The following is an 11,145-nucleotide window of genomic DNA, read 5'->3' as shown; positions in this document are numbered from 1 at the left end:
TTTACCCTTAAAACATCCAGGTGGGTGGTCTTGATCTGCGTCTCTGCAGCCAAACCAAACACAGGTATTAATAACTCTAAAGGGTGTGAGCCGACTGGGCCGGGCCCATCACACCCTGTGCCCTCTGATTTCCACACAAACACATGTAATTTGGCATCTAGCAGGAGAAGAGGCCCAGCCTGAGGTCAACCAGCCGGAGCCCGAGTTAGAGCAGATAGCAGCAGGATGGATGTCTGAACTATCAAAGAGTCACACAGTCGTGACATGGAAACATGTCTGACTACAGCTAAATGAATGGGAATCTTCCCAAAGAAAAATGAATACAGTGATCCCTTGGTATAACACGGTTTACTTTTCACGGTTTCGCTACTTCACGGATTTGCATCGTGCATTGTGTTCTGCATTCTGATTGGCTAAAAAGTCACTAAGCTTCTTCTCTACCTGTGCGTCAATAACGTTGCAGTTTAATATGTACACGTACGTAAAACAGCTTGCCAAATTTACATCATGTACGTGCAAATTCTCTTGATGTTGGCATGTCGGTGTATAAGGATGTTTTTGATGTTTTTGGGAAGAAGAAAAAAGAGCGACACCAACTAGGATCACTATGTTCTTCTTCCCCCGAACAAACACACCTGCAGCTGCACCGCGGGCTGCAAAAGAAGAAAACACTGCAGAGTAAAGTCAGGATGCAGCGGCTTAGTCTGGACTTAGAGCAGTTAAATACACCTATTTGTCCCACTGTACTTTTTTTAATCATTATTTTATAATGACAATTCTTTGGGTCTTGGTGGGCGGGGCTAATCTCCGCGATTTGAAGCCTTCTGTTCACATTGATGATTAAAATTATTATTTGACAGTACAGAACAGAAGTTATTTGTAGAAAAAAACGTTTCTAAGGTACTTTTATTGGTGAAACAAATGCTTGAGCCTGTAAAATGGTTTGTTCTGTCTTTTCAATGTATAATAGAGTATTTAAATGTATAATAATTGTTAAAAGATATAGAGGTTTCTACTTCACGGTTTTTGCCTATCACGGGTTCTTTCTGGAACGTAACCCCCGCGAAAAACAAGGGTTTACTGTACTTTCAGACTTTACACTGAATGAAATTGAACTAAGAGTAACAGTTTTAACATCCAGCCCGTGCAGACAAGCCTTTGAACAAGTTTTGCTTTACGTTTCAGTCTGTGCATCAGAACCGTGTTTGGCTCTGGGTTTGTAGACAGAGATGTGACCCTAAAGGAATTCCAGTTTGTTTTTTTAAAGCTGCACTTGTGCTCCTGACTGCAGTTTAGTTCAGACCCAGTGGGGCCTTTCCTTGTGATTTCTTAACCTGTGATAGAAACAGTAGAGGATACCGTGTTATATTCGTTGGAGCAGGAGCTGAGGTGGCGCAGCATCCGTTAGTATTGTCATTTTCTTTCATATTCAGAGTAGGAATGATTATGTTGTGCAGGAGATCTGCAGCTGTTAAAGTTCTTTTTAACCAGTCAAAAGAATTATCGACAGTGTGAAAAGACTTGTGGTTGTTAAAAAAGTATAAAAAAGTTTGAGTTGACTGTGTTAAGCAGTCAGTTGGTCAGCTGTCTTGTGGTTTTTGTGTAATTATTTGTGTAATAGTCATGTATTAGTGTCATACATTCCCTTTTGTTCTCACAAAACAGTGTTGTGCTTTACTAACACATTTTGTAGTCATTGCATGTTAATGACCCAGATATAGAATTCAAATCAGCAGGATTTTGTGGCATAACAGATCAAATATTTACATTTAACCATTTTTCTCTGTGTGTGGTCACTTTAACTCTTGTGCTATCTCAGATGACCCCCCCCCCCTTACATTGACGTGTTCTCCCTACCATGACAAAGGTGGATAAAGGTGGAAAGATTTCATGTAATCCATGGACACCAGTGAAGATCACAAATCATTGAAGAAAAAAGGTTCAGAGCACTGTCTAGTGGGTCTAGATGACCCAACTCCCAATGTTAAAATGCCAAGGATAGCACAAGGGTTAAACATTTTAATATGGTTGTTCAACTTAAACACCAGATCCAGGTTTCTTGTTAGACGTCAGTCCTAAACATTTTTTATTATAAATCCTTTGTTTTGTTCCTACTTGTTCTTTCAGAGAACCAATATCTGTCTTTTGGTAAACTTAGGTTTATTCTTTCTCAGCTTGTGTTTGTTCGCTGTCCTCTTTTCATTTTTATTGACTAAACTGACAAAAGCTATGAACTTCTACTTCACTTTACTGAAAATAAACTATATTTTATTAGTCATTGTTAAACCACATTGTCTCTCTTTTAATGTTCTGCAGTCCATTCAGATCTCACGTTTATTTGTGCAAGTTTTCCAATAAAGAGAACTTAAAAGTAATCCAGCATTCATGAAACAGATTACAAATCTGGTAGCGTAATTTTAAAGTAAAGACTTCTTTTAGATAACATGAACTCATCTGTAATGTAGTACAGTTTGGAAGTTACTTGCATAACAGTGTTTGGCAGAAAGCCAAACCTCCTGAATAGAGTTACACATACCTGGCAAGTTTGTGTAACCGTCACCTCAGGAGTCGGCTCTGTCAGATCTTTGACCTGGCGGAGGTCAAAGAGGACAATCGGTGAGAAAATAGGCATCTTGTCTCGTTCCAAGACTTTAGGACATTTAATTAAGGATTCATTTCCCTGATTAAAGCAGATTCTGAGTCAATAAGATTAAAAGCTCTGTAAAAGGTCCCTTTGCTGAGAGTTTGTTCCAGCTCCTGTATTTAAAAGTAAATTATATCTTAGAAAAGCTAAATTACAAAATCATTTTTACTGAATACATGTGCTTCCACTCCGTGTGTAATGGCTTCTTTGGATTGGATTAGCATTCTAGCAGCCACACTTTGAGATTCCAAACTGTGCCGTCTGAAGCAAGCATCTGTGATCTGTGATGGTTTGGATGGACCCAAAACCTGCGTTTGAGTTTAGTTCAGACAATTCAAAATACAACTAGAAAAAAATGTTGAATGAGCTTCTTGTCTGGGAAAATTAGAAAATGCTTCTAAATGAGTTTAAGAGTCAGCTCGAAATCTTTGCTAGTTTTGAGATGTTTCCAAGTTGAAGCAACTATCTGCATATTCCACTGCATATTCCAAATTCCACATATTCCATATTCCACCTCTGCTTCTAAATCTATTTTGGGAGAGTGAGGGTGTTTCCCAGACTAGATGGGACCTAATTCCCAGTGAGCAGCCAGGTAACACGTCACAGTCAGGTTAACCAGCTTATCTTTGGAAGCCACGCCCCTCCGTCCTCTGACTAACAGCGTCCTGTCATGCTCAGAGGCTTCAGGACCTTCTGTGTAGTTTCCTTCATTTCAGACTCATTCATGAGTTTGATCCAGTTTGTGTGTATTTTTTTAACCCTTGTGCTATCTTAGATGACCCCACCCTTACATTGACGTGTTCTCCCTACCATGACAAAGGTGGATAAAGGTGGAAAGATTTCATGTAATCCATGGACACCAGTGAAGATCACAAATCATTGAAGAAAAAAGGTTCAGAGTACTGTCTAGTGGGTCTAGATGACCCCACTCCCAATGTTAAAGTGCCTAGGATAGCACAAGGGTTACAACACATCTTTTAAGATACTGAAAAGGTTTATGAAAAATCAACAAAAATAAATAAAATACATATATAATAATGAATGTCTTCATCAACAGAACCCTAATTACACACAAAAAATGTGAATAAAATCATTTGAAACAATAAAGAACCTACACAAAACAACCTTTTTGCAACACTCAAGGCACTCTAAAAATCATAAAGCAACACTTTTACGTGAGTTTGTCCCACACATCTTGAGCTGGAGCCAGGACAGTTCACTATAGGAAGCTTATAACCCATCCAGTTGGTCTGCATTCACTCCAATATGCAGCAGAACAACTGCACAAAAAAAGTTAAATAAACATTTCCAGCTGAGTGTTGGATTTTTTCCCCTGATGTCTTTACTGATGATGAATTAGCACAAATGTTTGATGCTAATGTAAACTTCCCTTCTCTCCATTTCTACATCCATCCAACCATCCATCCATCCATTCATCTATTTTCTGAACCCAGTGGATCCCTCTAAGGGTCATGGGGCCACTGGAACCCGCCCAGCTACTGTTGGGTGAGGGGTCACCAGTTTGTTGCTGAGACACACACTCACACGTTTACACCAAGGGCCGTTTAGAAACACCAGGCAAACCGATAAGCAGGAAGCTGGAGCGCCCAGAGGGAACCAGGCAAGCATGAGGGGGACATTCAAACTGTTGGGCAGCTGTGGAGCAGCTGTAGGGCGGTCGACCCCTGATCAGAAGATTGCAGGTTTGATTCCTGCCTTGCCCAGCCATGTGTTGAAGTGTCCTTGGCTCTGGGCGTGTGGGTGCCGCCCATTTCATGACATCATCTTAGACGTCTAGGCGCCGAGATGTATGTCTGGCAGATCAATCAGAGGTGTGGATCATTGACTATCACAGTTAAAAATTTCATGTCTTTGTGTTAAACTTGTTCGCCACCCATGTTTTAGAGGCTTTAATAGAAAAAAACCCGGCAGATATAACGTGGATTAAAACATTAACCAACCACCCAAGACCAAGGTAAGAAAGTGCAGTGTTTTTTTTTTTTGCACTGTTTTATCTATCTATCTATCTATCTATCTATCTATCTATCTATCTATCTATCTATCTATCTATCTATCTATCTATCTATCTATCTATCTATCTATCTATCTATCTATCTATCTATCTATCTATCTATCTATCTATCTATCTATCTATCTATCTATCTATCTATCTATCTATCTATCTATCTATCTATCTATCTAAATAGATAGACGGACGGATGGACGGACGGACGGACGGACGGACAGACAGACAGACAGACAGACAGACAGACAGACAGACAGACAGACAGATAGATAGATAGATACTTAAAACATAAAATGTAACAAATAAAAAATAATAATAAAACAAAGAAAAAAAATCCAAAAGAGGGTTTATATAAATTTACACCCTGATGATCCGAAGATATTTAACCTCTTTTTGTAATACCTGTCCAACACAAAAGGCCTTCAGCTCTCATCTGTTTCCTCAGTTGTTGGACAGAACAAGTTAGAAAAAAACATTCAGATTTTTGCATTACTAATGATGATGACTGTGTGTTGCCCCCTGAACTGCAGCAGAGAGTTTGGTTCAATCAGTGATTCCTTTTGGATCAGCCGGAGGTTTTCATAGACGTTTAGGAACAGCCGGATAATCAGCATTAACATCAGAACCACCAGAAGTCTCTGTCTGCTGACTTTGCATTTTGGTCGTCATGCCATGTGATAAAGCACTTCATGTTTAAGCATGGACCCAAAAATAGCTCACAAAAAAGGATTGTTTATCTTCTTAACTGGGATTGGAGCTGACTGCCATGAAAGTGTGGGTTGGAGTTTCTAGTGTGACAGAATGCTAAATTGATGAGGTACAGTATTATTATGGTTACGGTAGAACAGGGGTGGGATTATATACATTTGCTTCCCTTCCAAGCAATCTTTGATTTAAGTATCCTAAGTTTGATGTGTCTTTGAATGAATGTATGAATGCTTATTGTATTGTTTTGTGCATTATTCCTTGATTGCTTGAAATAAACCATTTCAAATCCAAAATCCAAAATGAGTAGATCTTCAGGTCTGCCTGCAGCTGGGAGGCTGCGTTGTGATATTTTGGGGCAGAGACAGGGATCAACTGGATTATAGGGTGGAACCCTGAACTTTAACAGAACTTGATGATGGGGTGGAGGATCTGCCTTTGAGACGCAAAAACAGGAATGTTTGGAAGTGAAATGTGGAAAACACAAACTTGCACACCAACAGTTCCCACCTGTCTCTTCAAAGTAAAAAACAAAACGAATTGTCCTTCTCCCAGTTCACCACAAACCGCGCCTCTCTGCTTGGCGTTTTAAAGGAGCACATGCATCCTGGCCACTGGGTGGTATGACATCTACCAGGCAAGAAACTTCAAGGGGATTAGGACAACGGACAAAATCTGAAAAAGATCCTGAGTGTGGGTCTGAGGACTGGGACAGGGCTGGACCTGTCGTTCTGCTGCAGAAAGCATCCAAAATTCAAACACTTTTAACGATTGAGGACAAGGGCCTGTGGATAACATGTTACTGGGGTTTGTAGTACTTGTGGTGTGGGTGTAATTCATTGTAAATTTTTAAGTTTCTGTAAATGTGTTTATTTCAGTGAGAAAGAAATGTGTGCATCACTGCCCCCCTGTGGCTGCAATCTGGCACTACAAGGGTTAAAGCATTTTTATAGGAATCTTTGGTGTTCTGCAGAATCTACATCTTAAGCAGTTAAACAATTATTAACCGATGAAACATGTTACACAAAGCTGTTGCTTATTTTTGTGAGTAGTCAAGGGTGGACTGCAGGTTTCTGGGGTGAACAGACAGACGATTTGTTTTGTCACAGTTCCTGTTTGGTTGGGAGAAAAAGAAGCTCAACTGTCTCCTCTGGATCTTTTCGTTGGATAATATGGATTCTTTCATTATAACTAAAAACTGTGTTTGACTGAAAAAACTCACAATCAGTTAGCAATATAGTGAAAAACTCAGTGTTTGTTTCACTTTAGAGATTTTCAGGACAGAGAGGTAATTGTACTGTGGTGATTTACACCCGTCATTTAGTATTTTACACATAACTGTGTTCAGTGTATTTTACTTATTGGGGCCAAATCCACAAAAATCTTAAAGAAAAACTTTTGAATGAGGCATCAATGTCAACATTCTGTAGGTATAAAAAGCTGATTTAGTCAGTAAATGATTTCAGGTTCATCATTCAAACAGCTATAAACACGATGTCACTCAACGTCTGAGCAGCACTGCCTGTCCACAGCACCTTCAGGCTGGTAGGAGAAAGTCAGCTGTTGCAGGTGAACTTGGTGAATCTCAAAGTGTCTTCAGCAGATTTTCACTCTGAACTACTGTCAGAGTTTGTGACAGACAGGAGTGGAGCCCCGTCAGTGACAGACCACAACCATGACCAGAACCTAAGGACCTCTGACCTCAGACTTAGTTTAGCAAACGCCACACAGCTGCAGGCCGTTTACCAGATGTGAGGGGTACCAGGGTTTCCAGACTAACCATTCACAACCAACTCTGACTGGAATGACAGACAACTGTTGCAGGTGACTCCACTGACTCCAAGACACCACCGTGAAGGTTTGCAGTACAAGATCATGTGACCTGGACAAGACAGTAACGGTCTACCGTCCTGTTCACTGATGAGTGTCGGGTCATCTTCTACAGAAATGATGGGCGTCAGCGTTGCTGGAGAAGACCAGGGGGTATTCCAGAAAGCATGTTTAAACTACCCTGACTTTAACCCTTGTGCTATCTTAGACCAGTGTTTTTCAACCTTTTTTGAGCCACGGCACACTTTAACCTTGACAAAAATCCCGCGACACACCAGCATCCAAAAAAAAAATAAATAAATAAATAAATACAAAAATAAAAAAAAGGAAAAGCTCATAGTCTGTATTGATCTACAGCTCCTCCGCAATCTCACATGCATTTTTGTGATAATTATTGGAGAAAAAGCTGGAAGCTGCAGCTGTTTTTTTCTAAAAGATGTATTAAAAGTTAAGTTAAAAGATTCAAAAACTGCTTGATGTGTGTTCGTTGTTTTAAAACGTTAAGAGGAGAGACTCATTGTGCGCTAAGACAGTCACTTTAACCCAATGCATCATGGGAGATGTAGTGCCGAAAATCCGCCGACCGCAGACAGACAAGCGTCTCTGAGCTTCATTGTTTTGTTCACTTGTTCCACGGTCTGACACTAGATTCTGTGGAAAGCTACACCGCTAAAGACGAGCTTTAGCTGGTATTTTTGTTGAAACAGAGAGACTTTATGAGCAGAATCAGAACAAGGAAGTGAAGACTTTAACCACTTCTTCACCTCTCTGAAAAGAAACTAACCTTCAACTAAACCTGCTCCAGACCAGGTTATGTTCAGAGCATGAGTTACTTTGGGGACTAAGCATACCCTGAAACATACCTCCATTTCTGGAACCGAAAGCTGTGGTTATCCACTTCCTTAGCATCAAACTTACCGTGGGAGCTAGCATAACCTGCTTTCTGGAAAACCCCCCAGGTGAGCGATACGCAGAGGTCAGCATGGTTGTTGCTTTGGTGGAGGAGGAGCTACTGTCTGGACAGGCATCCGCACAAAACTGATTTGGTTTTTGTAGATGGTCCAATCACTGCATGTTCTCAGAGAAATCATGGAACCATCATCGTTCACCAATTCCACCAGAACACCCCCAACTTTCTGTTCATGGATGACAACACTCCACCACATGGTACCAGAATTGTCACACCTGAACTGTAGGAAGTGTGAATGCCTCATGTGGTTTGGCCAGCAATGACCTCTGACCTGAACCCACAAAGTACGTCTGGGACCAGCTAAAGCAGAGACTGGATGATCGGACCCCACTCCTGAGTGACCTGCAGAACTGCACGTAGCACTTGGGGAAGAGTGGATCGCCTCAGAACAACATCATGAGTCTAGTGAGGATCAGGAGACGTTACTGTCAAGCTGTCATTGCAGCAAATGGCTGATATACAACTTGCTGTCAATTAACATTACTCAATACGAACCGTGCCAATTAACAATTGACACGGTTAGTGTCTGTTATTTGGGGTGACTTTTATTGTCTTAATTTTTGGGGTTAGAAATATCAATCTAAAGATAAGGGCGTTTCTTCTCATTCATTTTTAGTAATATTAAAGGGAAGTTTTACGTATGTGTAAAGAATATTTCCAACTAAATGTGAGTAGTGCAAATACATTTAGGAGGAAGACCGTTTCATGGCTTTGAGTTTGTAGATTAGAACTGAGGGCTATTTCTCTTTTTTAATATACTTTTTTTTATCCCAGCTTCACCCTTTAGTGGTGGGTATTTTACAATCAACTCGTGTTTTTTCTGATTATTTGATTCTGGTTTTAGTTTCTGCTGGGCTGTAGTACCCCTACCGTCCAGAAGGAGGCAGTGGAGCTCCTTGAAAGCCTCCAGTCCTGCTGTTTTTGAAGGGAGTCCCTGAGCGATCCTTCCTTCTCTCATTCCCCCGCTTTCTCTTCAACGTTGTTCAGCTCCACCTGCTCTGCTTTAGGCCACTTTTACCGTGACTTCCTTTTTTCAAAGCAGCTTTTTTAAACTTTGGTTTTCCTGTTCTTGTCTTTCGTTCTTTTCATTTCTTCAGTCTGCTGACATCTAAAGGCACCTTTCTGATCATCTGTCAATAATGTTAGAAATAGTTTTATAAAAACTGAACATGAAGCACAAAGTATATAAGTTTATCTAAACTTATGTTGTAACTCTTGTGGTATCTTAGATGACCCCACCCTTACATTGATGTGTTCTCCCTACCATGACAAAGGTGGATAAAGGTGGAAAGATTTCATGTAATCCATGGACACCAGTGAAGATCACAAATCATTGAAGAAAAAAGGTTCAGAGCACTGTCTAGTGGGTCTAGATGACCCAACTCCCAATGTTAACGTGCCTAGGATAGCACAAGGGTTACATCCGTTCAAAGCTCAAACCTACAGGCACATTAGCATCCTGCATCTCCTGGACAAATTACGTAACTACAGCTTCAAACAAGAAATCAGTAAATAATTGAATTCTTCCTCCTTACATGTGTCTCTGTCCGCTTTATGATTAGTTTAGGATCATTTAATGTGTTAACACATCCTCATGCATTAGTTTTGATCATTTGGTTTTTATTCCTCATTGTGTAACTTCAGTCATTTTCTAAAACCGTTTTAGTCTCTTTCCGGGTCACTGGGCTGCCGGAGCCCACTGGCCACCCCATTGTTGGTTCAGGTCCTCCAGCCAGGACTTGAACTGAGGGTCTTCTTGCTGTGAGGCAAGAGCACTAACATTTACTTGTTTAGGATTTTAGTGAAGTGTTTAGAAATGTTTTTTCTGGTTAAACTTTACATTTTTATTGTTTACAGTTTTTTTAAACAACATTTTAAATATATAAAATGTTTGGCCATAAATCAATTTAAAACTATTGAGCTAGTTTTTTCTCATGACTAGAACGCGGGACGGACCCAGATGCTGAAACCCAGAAGGCAGAGACAGGTAGGTTAGAGGTATGTAAGATATTTATTTGAATTCTTGTTGTTTCCCGGCGGAGCTGTGGGTAACGTGGCTGCGGCTCTTGACTGGAGGCTCCAGTACCGTTTGTGGCGAACTCCCTGAGAGAGAGGGGTGGGAACAGAGTCCGTGGCTGGTGTTCGTGGTGCGTGGCGTGGCTGGGAATCTTGAAGAGCACAGAGACTGTGGCTCACAATGGCAGGCGGCGTCAGCGATGGAGAGCTGTGGCTTCTGCCGCTTGCAGTGGTAAGGCTCAGGTGACACTCGTGGCATGAGATGTAAAACCTGAAGTGCAGAGGACAAGCCAAAGTTAGCTCAGGACGAGACAAGGGGCCAGACGTAGCGCGATTCAGGAGACTAGGCACCATCAGGGTTAACAAACTGGCAAAGAATGATGAAGCTGGGTCTCCTTAAGTATCAGGTGTCTTGATGAGTTGAGTAGTCACAGCTGAGACGAATGAGCAGCAGAGCTGGAGGGGGAGGAGTCAGGAGACAGGCCACCATGACATTTGGTTTTCTTTCTTTCAAAAAATAATCATAATTTAGATTTTTATATATTACTGTGGTATAATTTTTTCACGTTTTTCTTATAACCAGAGTTTGCTTTTGGAAATAACAGAGTTTTCTTTGTTCTTTTGTGGGGAGCGACTTATTTCACATAAAATACACAAGAAATGTATGTTTGAGCCAAAAATCAAATGGAAGGGATTTTTCTATTGAATAATGATGCATCTGTAAACCCTTTGACAGTTACAGCTACATTTGACCTGTATAAAACTGCTATATAAAAACACTTTATTATTATCATTATAACCTCAGCAGTGCAGCCAAAGAGCTCACATCTTCACTCCTACCATCATGGGACTTCATCATCTTGCTGCCGTAGCAACAGAGAACACACAGTGTGAATTTGTTCTCAAATGACACTTGGTCCAGAAAATGAAGGAGCAGAGCACCACAGGCGTCCT

The sequence above is a fragment of the Oryzias latipes genome, chromosome 20, assembly GCF_002234675.1.
Source record: "Oryzias latipes chromosome 20, ASM223467v1".
In the NCBI taxonomy this organism is placed as follows: Eukaryota; Metazoa; Chordata; class Actinopteri; order Beloniformes; family Adrianichthyidae; genus Oryzias; species Oryzias latipes.
The sequence above is the reverse complement of the archived record's forward strand: the minus strand, read 5'-3'. Positions refer to the sequence as shown.